Below are 9,292 nucleotides of genomic sequence, written 5' to 3' on the forward strand. Positions count from 1 at the left end.
AGTGACTCCATATTCACATAGTATGTATGAGAAAATTGCTTTTGCTTCTTTCTGCTCCATGCTAGTTGTGTTCTCTTTACTGATGGGAGAGTTATCAAGTGGATGCCTCCATTGATTTGAGCAAGCACCATGTTTCCAAGATGTTTCAGGACAAAGTTGTGTTCAGGACTGTCAAGTTTCTTCAAGTTCTAGCAGATCTTTAATTACTTGAAGGTGAGTTACCTTTGTTGCTTTTTTTTTTTCCCTTCCAAGTTATGGCTCTAAACGATTTTATTGACTGTTTGAGGCTTGTCGATTTAATATTCTTAGAGTTTATGATTAGTTGACTGGAAGAGGAAGACAAACAATGATACGGTTGCAAGTAATATAAAAAAGATTTGGTATATAGTGTCATTATATGATGAACTAGATTTACATAGTTGATCAGAAGTTGGGATTTTTTGTCTAATTCTTCAAGTCAATTACCAGCCTTAAAGTACTAATTCGGGTATTGCTGTTTTACCTCCACAAATGCAAATGTTTATGGGTTTAGTTATGCAATATGAAGTTTTCACTGAAAAGGGTTGTGACAGGAAGCAAATTCGTAAACCTGTATTGATGATGGTAGCTTAGCTTTTTGGTTTTAGATAACCTCGGAAATGAGCTAGCTTTCAGCATTCTTTTTTGTCTTTCTATCATCGATCTTCCTCCAGTCATCTTAGTAATTCCTACAGTACCTCAAAACCTTCAGATAAGCACTTGTAATTGTAAAAGGCATGTTAGGCTATGTTAGTTTTGACTTGTGTAGCAACTGCAGCTTATTTAGGCTTTAAGGAAAATGGAATTGTCTTCAGAAATCGAAGACAATTTAGGTAATTAAGCTTTTCTTTTACTTGTATTGTTCTCTTTACAGATGAGGACCGAGTTCTAGCAACTGTGAGGGTTCAGCCATCTGTTAACGTTAGTGATCCGTGGGGATCTCTAGTTAGCTATAAATAAAGAAAGAGAGAGAGAGAGAGAGATTGACACAAGATGTATAGTGGTTCGCCTCCGCATGAGCGGGAGACTACGTCCACTTGAAAGCTATACTAGTGTGTCGAGCCTTGCGGCCTAACAAGATTACAAGAGATGTAATGAATGTGTTGAGTTGTGGGAGGAGGCATTCCTTTTATAGATGAAGGAATGCCCTTCCTCTACCTATTCTTCGATGTGGGACAAGTTTCCACATATTTCTAGTTTAGAAAGCCTAGAAGCATGTAGAAAGCTATGTTGTGGTGGCATCTTGGCAAGGGCGGAAAGGTGGCTTCCCGGTGGCGGATTTGCGACTTCCGGATACCGCCGCGTAGCCTGAACATAGGGCTACACGATGTATGTCTCGGTTGGGCCTTGCCATGTCTTGTGGATGTCCCAAAGTGGGTGTTACTTATGCTTGGTGACGTAGTAAATACTCCATATTATTGGAGGTATGTACAAGTCCCCGAAGTCCCCGAGTAAGAGTAGCTTCTTGGTTGGGGAGTTCAAATCATGAAGTCATCAAGCATAAGTAACCGGGCGGTACGGAGCCCCTACAAGTCCCCGAACTCCGTAAGCAAGAAGGGACTCGTGTGATCCTGCACAATGAGATAAAAAACGCGCATATGTAGAATGCTTGTTGCATTGGGCAAAAAATGTGAGTTGCATTGATATGCGTTGGCATATATAAACGTATGAGGTGCGTGATACATGTTGATGTATACACGCGAATGGTGTCGATGACGATCGATTAGGACGTACAAACTCGAGAGCGCGTATGGCCGTGTGAGCATATGGATTGCATATGATAAATGTAAGTTGTAGGAGCGCTGCGAAGGTAAGCGTTTGTAACGTGTAAATGATGAGTGCGTGAACGCTTGTGTTGGTTTGGTTGTCGCTCGTATTAATGGAACGCGAAAAGAATTCAATTCGTCGGGAGCGACAAATGGTAGAAGAATTCCATGTTCCATTAACGTGTGGTGTGTCGAGTAGACATGAATGGGAAGATTGGGAATGCCGGGAAGGCGTGAGCGGGAAGCTCGAGGATTGCCGGGAAGGCATGAGCGGAAGCTCAAGGGTTGCCGGGAAGGCATGAGCGGGAAGCTCGTGAGCGGAAGCTCAAGGGTTGCCGGGAAGGCATGAGCGGGAAGCTCGTGAGCGGAAGCTCAAGGGTTGCCGGGAAGGCATGAGCGGGAAGCTCAAGGGTTGCCGGGAAGGCATGAGCGGGAAGCTCGTGAGCGGAAGCTCAAGGGTTGCCGGGAAGGCATGAGCGGGAAGCTCAAGGGTTGCCGGGAAGGCATGAGCGGGAAGCTCGTGAGCGGAAGCTCAAGGGTTGCCGGGAAGGCATGAGCGGGAAGCTCGTGGGTTGGGCCCCTGCTAGGCCCGCTAGAGAGTCCCCGACTCCCCAGCCATGTTTGTTGAGGGGGGGCTGCACGGAGCAGAGGGTGTTGGGAAGCGATCCCAATCTTTGGTACCCAAGCGTCGGGGTTAACTGCCGGATCAATGGCTGCCGTAGGCTGTGTTAACTAGTCCCTTGCTGCCGGATCAATGGCTATTATGAGGCGTTGCCTGACCGCTTGGCGGTTTTGGTCGTAGACCGTGGACTCGTACAGTTTGTATGTGCACGAAAAAATGACAAAACACACAGAGCAAGCATGTATAGACATGGCATGTGCGGTAGCTCAAATTGCAAGAGCGTAAGAGATAAGAGGAAGGCACTTATCGTATGCCGAGTTTGGAGTTTGGCCGAGCATGACGGTCAATTGCCGGTGGCGGATCACCGTAGTAAGAGGCTTGTTAATTGAAGCGGTACTCGGCGAATGTATCTCCTTAACATAAGGTAAATGATTAGCAATTCATGAATAAAAATGAGGGTATAATATAATTGTAAATAGTAGTACAATGTATATGGCATGTCACGCTCTGTAATCCGACGGACAACTTCACGTGGGAAGGTTGTGGTAACCGACATGTTCATGTGTATGAGTAATATATGCATGATATATCATTGGAAAGGTGTGGCTCTATAAGAGTATATTTATATAAGCTAGTCATTGGAAAGCAGCGACAGACTAACGTGGGGAGCCAACTGATGATTGCAGCAATCTGCCAGTTAGCCCACGTGCATGCTAATTTGATAATTATGAAAGCCACAAAGTCATGCCAATTTGATAATTATGAAATGCCAGCCAAGCTAGTTGTACGTGTATGGCTGCATGCAAATATAGGAATACATCGAATCATGTGCATGTCTAATCAATTTGTTCAGCGGACACCTGGGCTGAAGACAAATTAAGTGGACGACTTTGAAATATGCATGCGGAGCAAGTCGAAGAGCACATATATTTGAATGTCGGCGATTTTGAAAGAAACAAACTGTATAGAGAAGAGGACTTATCTTTCCGTAACTGTATAGAGATGGGCGTTCGAGCGTGCAGAGAGCGGTGATGCTCGGAAGCCGGAGCTTGTTGTGCCGCTGATGGAAGTTAGCGGTGCCGGGAATGGTCGAAGCCGTCGTTGGTGTTTAGCGGGGTGATAGCTTTGCCGGCAATAGCTGAAGCTCGGCGGAGATATGCACAGCGGTGGTGGCCAATGGAGGAAGCCCTGATTGGCGGCAGAACTGGCCGGCGGAGCGGAGCGAGCCTTGGCTAGCAGTTGCTCCTAGCGGCATGGTGGCCGGCGGAGGTTTTGCCGCTGGCTGGTGGTCAGCAGAGAAAGAGTCGGGCGGCGAGTGTTATCCGGCGAAGATGGAGCTTCTGCCGGGGGCCGGCGGAGAGCTAGCTCAGCGGAGGAGCGAAGTGCGGCGGAGAGTCCGAGTTTGCTGGGTGGAGTTTCCCGGCCGGCGGACCAGCTCGGCGGAGGACCAGCTAAGGGTGACCAGTTCGGCGGAGCTTGACGGAGTGGAGCTCAGCCAGGGGAGGAGAGCTCAGCGGTGAAGCAGCTCAGCGGAGGAGTGCCGGCAGAGCGTGGTTTTTGCCAGAGGCGGCGGAGCATTGTTCAGCGGTGTCTCCTAGTGGTGAAGGCTAGCGGGTTGTCCGGCGGAGCGGAACTTGCTCGTGGTACCGCTGATGGTTGTGGGCGGAAGGGCTTGCTGGCGGAGGTTTTGCCGCTGCTGCCGACCGAAGCTCAGAAGCCTATTTTCCGCTGACGGCGATGAGCGGAAAAAGCCCCGCTGATCATAGTTTGGCGGTGCTCAGTTAGGCGGGGGGCTTGGCGGATATAGCCTTGCCTGTGAAGTTCGGCGGAGCGAAACTTGTTGATAGCGGAGCTTGGGTCTCCCAGCGGAGCTCAGATGAGCTGCGGTCGCTGGCGGGTCCTCGGAGCTACAGCTGGGCGGAAGAGCGCAGCGGAGGAAGTTGCAGGTAGTGACCAGAGATGGAAGTTTGGCGGGAAAAAAACTACCGCTGAAGACTTTGAAAATGGTTCTGGGTGCCCAGAGAGATTTTCTGGGTGTCCAGAGAAGTTTTGCCGCCAAGTTTCCCTTTTTTTTTTCTTTTTTTTTCTTTTTTTTTGGTGCCAGCGTTGACTTTCATGGGTTGGGCGTTGACCAACCCCGTCGGGCGTTGACCAAGCATTGACCGCCCCATATGTTGGTGTTTCTGCAAGTTTTGACCACTCCATGGGCGTTGACCACGTGTTGACCGGAGTTGACCAGCCATGTTGGGTGTTGACTAGACGCTGACGGGCCAAAGCTCGTGGTAGGTGATGAAGCCTTTGCGTGCCGGCTTCCCACAGACGGCGCCAATGTTAACGTTAGTGATCCGTGGGGATCTCTAGTTAGCTATAAATAAAGAAAGAGAGAGAGAGAGAGAGATTGACACAAGATGTATAGTGGTTCGCCTCCGCATGAGCGGGAGACTACGTCCACTTGAAAGCTATACTAGTGTGTCGAGCCTTGCAGCCTAACAAGATTACAAGAGATGTAATGAATGTGTTGAGTTGTGGGAGGAGGCATTCCTTTTATAGATGAAGGAATGCCCTTCCTCTACCTATTCTTCGATGTGGGACAAGTTTCCACATATTTCTAGTTTAGAAAGCCTAGAAGCATGTAGAAAGCTATGTTGTGGTGGCATCTTGGCAAGGGCGGAAAGGTGGCTTCCCGGTGGCGGATTTGCGACTTCCGGATACCGCCGCGTAGCCTGAACATAGGGCTACACGATGTATGTCTCGGTTGGGCCTTGCCATGTCTTGTGGATGTCCCAAAGTGGGTGTTACTTATGCTTGGTGACGTAGTAAATACTCCATATTATTGGAGGTATGTACACCATCTCATGGTTAACTGACGGCATTTGTGGAACATCCTAGAATGAGCAGGATGATCTCCAACTTCTTTTCCATTCAAATGGTAATTTATTTTCCACCCACTTTATTAACTGATCAGTAAAACTATACATTTCTACCTTAGTTATACCATGCTGGCCTTAATTTTCACTACATACCTATGGTTCTACCCTAGAGGCACATGATTTTGAATACAGGTATCTTAGATTTTAGTCTTATGAGGTGTTAGTGGAGCTTATCGAGATGTGGTTATGTCTTCTGAAAATACTGATTCTTCCCTAACTTTACGCCTTTTATATGTCTGTAACTTGTCTGAGTTTCTTTTTACGTACCATTTGGCTGTACTTGTTTGAAATTGTTTTTGGTTTTGGTTATGTTTGTTGAAGTTCGCTGCAATTAGTAGATTTTTGTGCTTGGTTTTGGTTGTTAGGTGTAGTTTGCTGAAACTATTTTTGGTTTTGGTTATGTTCGTTGGAGTCTGCTATTTAGTTTTGGTTTTGGTTAGTACTGACTCTTGAGTTTAAAGAGTCTTTTTTGTCAGAACCTGTTGGGTTTTTTTTTGTTTTGCTTAGGTGGTGTTTTGTCTGTAGCATCACCTCAGTTATTTCCTTTTACTGAAACTATACGTGTGAAAGTTTATCTAATTATATTTAGTGTGGCTATACTAACTCATAGTTTGATGCCCTAGAATCTATAGAAGATGGAGGTAAAGAAGCTCTTCAATAACATCAATGGCTCAGAGTATGTGATAGTTATCTGGACATAAATGTACTAAAAGCACTAGCAAATATAACTTCATTCTATTTGCATATTATATACATTTCTGCTCCTAGATTGCATACGGACTTTTCAGAGAAGATCCATTATATATATATATATATATACACACACACACACTAACGTGCAAATTTCAGCAGATAAATTATTGCCTTAAGCAGCAAACACATCTCACTTTATTTTATTTCTTGGCAACAGTTTACATTTCAATTGGCAAAATAAATGTACATTTACAGTTCATCATACCTCTTCTGATAACATATCTGATTCACATTTTCTACAAGTCTGATTCTCTGGTTGATTATCCAGGTTTAACGAATCTGTGAATGTCAAGCAACTTGAGAGCATATTGTGATCCATTTCAACTTCCACTATCAGATACCCTATCCGCAGCAAAGTGCGGGCATGCTTTCTAGTCACTATTACACAATGGAGAATGTTGATGTTGTCCGGGCAGAGTGGGCAAAGTATGTTCTTAAGTTCAAAGATAACTAGTGTGTAGGTTAACTAGTAGTTGGAGATATGTAGCATCAACTTTTGGACATGCATAGTTGATATATATATAGGCCAGATTTTGATTGCAGTACTGCTAGCTATTTTGCTATGTTGTTTAGTTTGTTGCCCAGATTGTGTAGTGCTTGTGTAGTGCTTCTGGTTTATTAGCAAGCAGTACTACATGCATATATTTTGTTGGCTGCCCAGATTAGTAGATATGGGCCATTTAGAACTGATGCTGATGATTAGGTTTGTGTACATGAGACAATGGTGGATTAATGGAAATTGCAATGAATGATTTTGGATGTGGATTTTATGGTTTCATGAATGCCAATTTTAATTTCCAGAATGCATGAATACCAATTGTAACAGGGGACTACTAAAATGTGTTATCTCAAATTGCAAGCTACAACAAAAGCACACCAAAATGTGTGGTTGCAGCTGCATAAAAACAACACAAAAATCAATTGGAAGTCTATTGTCTTTTTGGCATTGGGACAACAGAAAATTGTAGTCTAAAAGGAAAAACAACAACATAAGTTAAATGAAAGTATTGATTAAAGCTTATAACAACAACATATAAGTGTGGTTGGACTTGATGACAGACTATATAAAAGACTTACCATTTGTGGTTCGTTTTATATTCAGACCACAAATATTTGTCGTGTTAATAATATCAAACGACATTAAATTGTTGTTGTACTGAAACTGACACAACACTTAAATGTCATATAAACATACCCTAGACCGACACTTAATTGTAATCTGAAACACTTTACCACCACAGATAATTGTTGTGTAAAGTCGCTTTGCACAACATTTAATTGTTGTTGTATGCCAGAAGACACTACACATGAGTCTTTATATTTCTTACTTAAGGGCATTCACACCACACAAAACTGTTGTGTTAATGCTTTTAAACCTACATATCACATTGGTCCCGAAATGCAAAACTTATCAGACAACACAAGACTTTTATTTGTTTCTGTCGTCTGATACCCCCAAGACACGACACCGTACTAGACGACAGATTTTAGTTCCTTCAGACGACAGAACAGTTCTGTCGTCTGATGCACTTTTTGGCATAGTGTGGGTTTCGATGGGTACATTTGTTTTCCCATACTCTTGATATATATTTGTGCATACTTGCTAGGAGTGTCGAGAGCAAAATATTTATCTCAGATATACTACATGTATATCAACAATGGAAACTTGGAGCATTGACTTCATGGAGGTATGCGTCACCATAGATATCTCACTTTTCCTTTGATGCCAAGGTGTTGTTCTTATTTAACAAGATATACTTTTTGCAGACTTGCTTATTTACAGAAGCAAAGGCTTCTTCTTGGCCACTAAGCACTTTGTAGTACCTTTCAAATTTTCTACAATCAGCCATCCCAAGATTTCTACTTTGCTTTTGGATTACTTTGAACAACCCTATATGTTCTATTGTGGTCATGGTTGATTATTGTTTGCATTTCAGTTTTGAATTAGGCATGCCTTTTGGGAGTTATTTTGGGCCTTTGGTTTCTTAGCATTGTGTGAGTTACCCAGTTATTGTTGTTTTCTTTGAACTAAGTACTGTTATGTATGTTTATGTTATAAACCTTTATATTGCTCTTAGTTTCTTCGATTAGATAGTTCAGATCATCAGGTGGAATGTGAAAAGTATTGTTGAGGGCCAATGGAAGTGTACAGAGAAGTGTGACATTTAATCTGAATTAATAGCAAAAGATCTACTAAATTTTGTGTTGTTTAATGGGTTATTTGGTGATTAAGAGCTGCACAAACTATTTAGAGTTGTGGATTTAGTTTTGGAATGGAAAAGTTGAAGGTTGTGGTTAATGGTCATAGTTATATATGAACAAATTGCTCTAGCTGAGTGAACTAGGTGTATGCACAAGTCCAACCACATTAGATTTTGAATGAGTATGTAGTTGGTCTGCTCATAATTGCAGCGTGTGTCGAGTGGATTAATGATGAAACTTCTGTATTTTCTCAGATTCTTTTTTTCTTCTAGCTCTTCCGTTTTGTTGGGTTGATGGGTCTGTATGTTCTTTGTTTTCTTTCAGATATGGCTGATACTGACATTGGTTTGCCAAATCAAGTTTGACTGATAAGGAAATTGTTTTCTTCCATACTGACATTGGTACTGACATTACAGATGAGAAAGAGCAGTTACTGACATTGGTTTGCCAAATCAAGTTTGATAAGGAAATTGAATTCAAGAGGGAGTTACCTCCAGGTGAGATAATGGTAATGCCGCTGGATGCTACTGTTGGACAGCTAAAACAGGAAGCTGAGTGTCCTGAGGGATACATATAAAAGGGTTGGAGGGATCAGATGATATGGAAGTAGTTTCTGGAGCAGTTTAATCGAGAACAGTTTGCATCTCTTCACATAAATACTATTCCAATTTATGTAATATATATACGGTATTTTATCAGTTTAATCAAGAATGAAGTCATTTTCAATTATATCTTTCATTATTATAGATTATTACCAACAACAAATCCCGCAGCAAAGTGCGGGTACCATTTCTAGTTCAAATTAGGAGTATGTTACGAAAACCAAAATCAGAATGAGGAAGAAAAAGATATCGTGATGTAAGTCCGAGCTACAAGTTCCACGACACAGGAGCAGGATTCTCTAAAAAGCCAAGGTCACGGGTGGCCTAGAGGGTCTAAAACTCCGGCCGAAAACAAATAAAAAAAAGGATATGCCCCGAAGAATCCCACTTGTCAAATAG

General features: G+C 42.9%; 1 long non-coding RNA gene across 1 annotated transcript; it reads left to right on the top strand.

Moving 5' to 3' along the window:
• Positions 1 to 5,288: 5,288 nt before the first annotated feature.
• Positions 5,289 to 6,832, top strand: LOC133726276 (uncharacterized). The gene is made up of 3 exons (XR_009854731.1): positions 5,289 to 5,335; positions 5,960 to 6,012; positions 6,358 to 6,832. It is a non-coding gene; the product is annotated as an uncharacterized LOC133726276 (long non-coding RNA).
• Positions 6,833 to 9,292: the final 2,460 nt, after the last annotated feature.

This window comes from Rosa rugosa, chromosome 1 (genome assembly GCF_958449725.1).
Source record: "Rosa rugosa chromosome 1, drRosRugo1.1, whole genome shotgun sequence".
NCBI classification, from domain to species: domain Eukaryota; kingdom Viridiplantae; phylum Streptophyta; class Magnoliopsida; order Rosales; family Rosaceae; genus Rosa; species Rosa rugosa.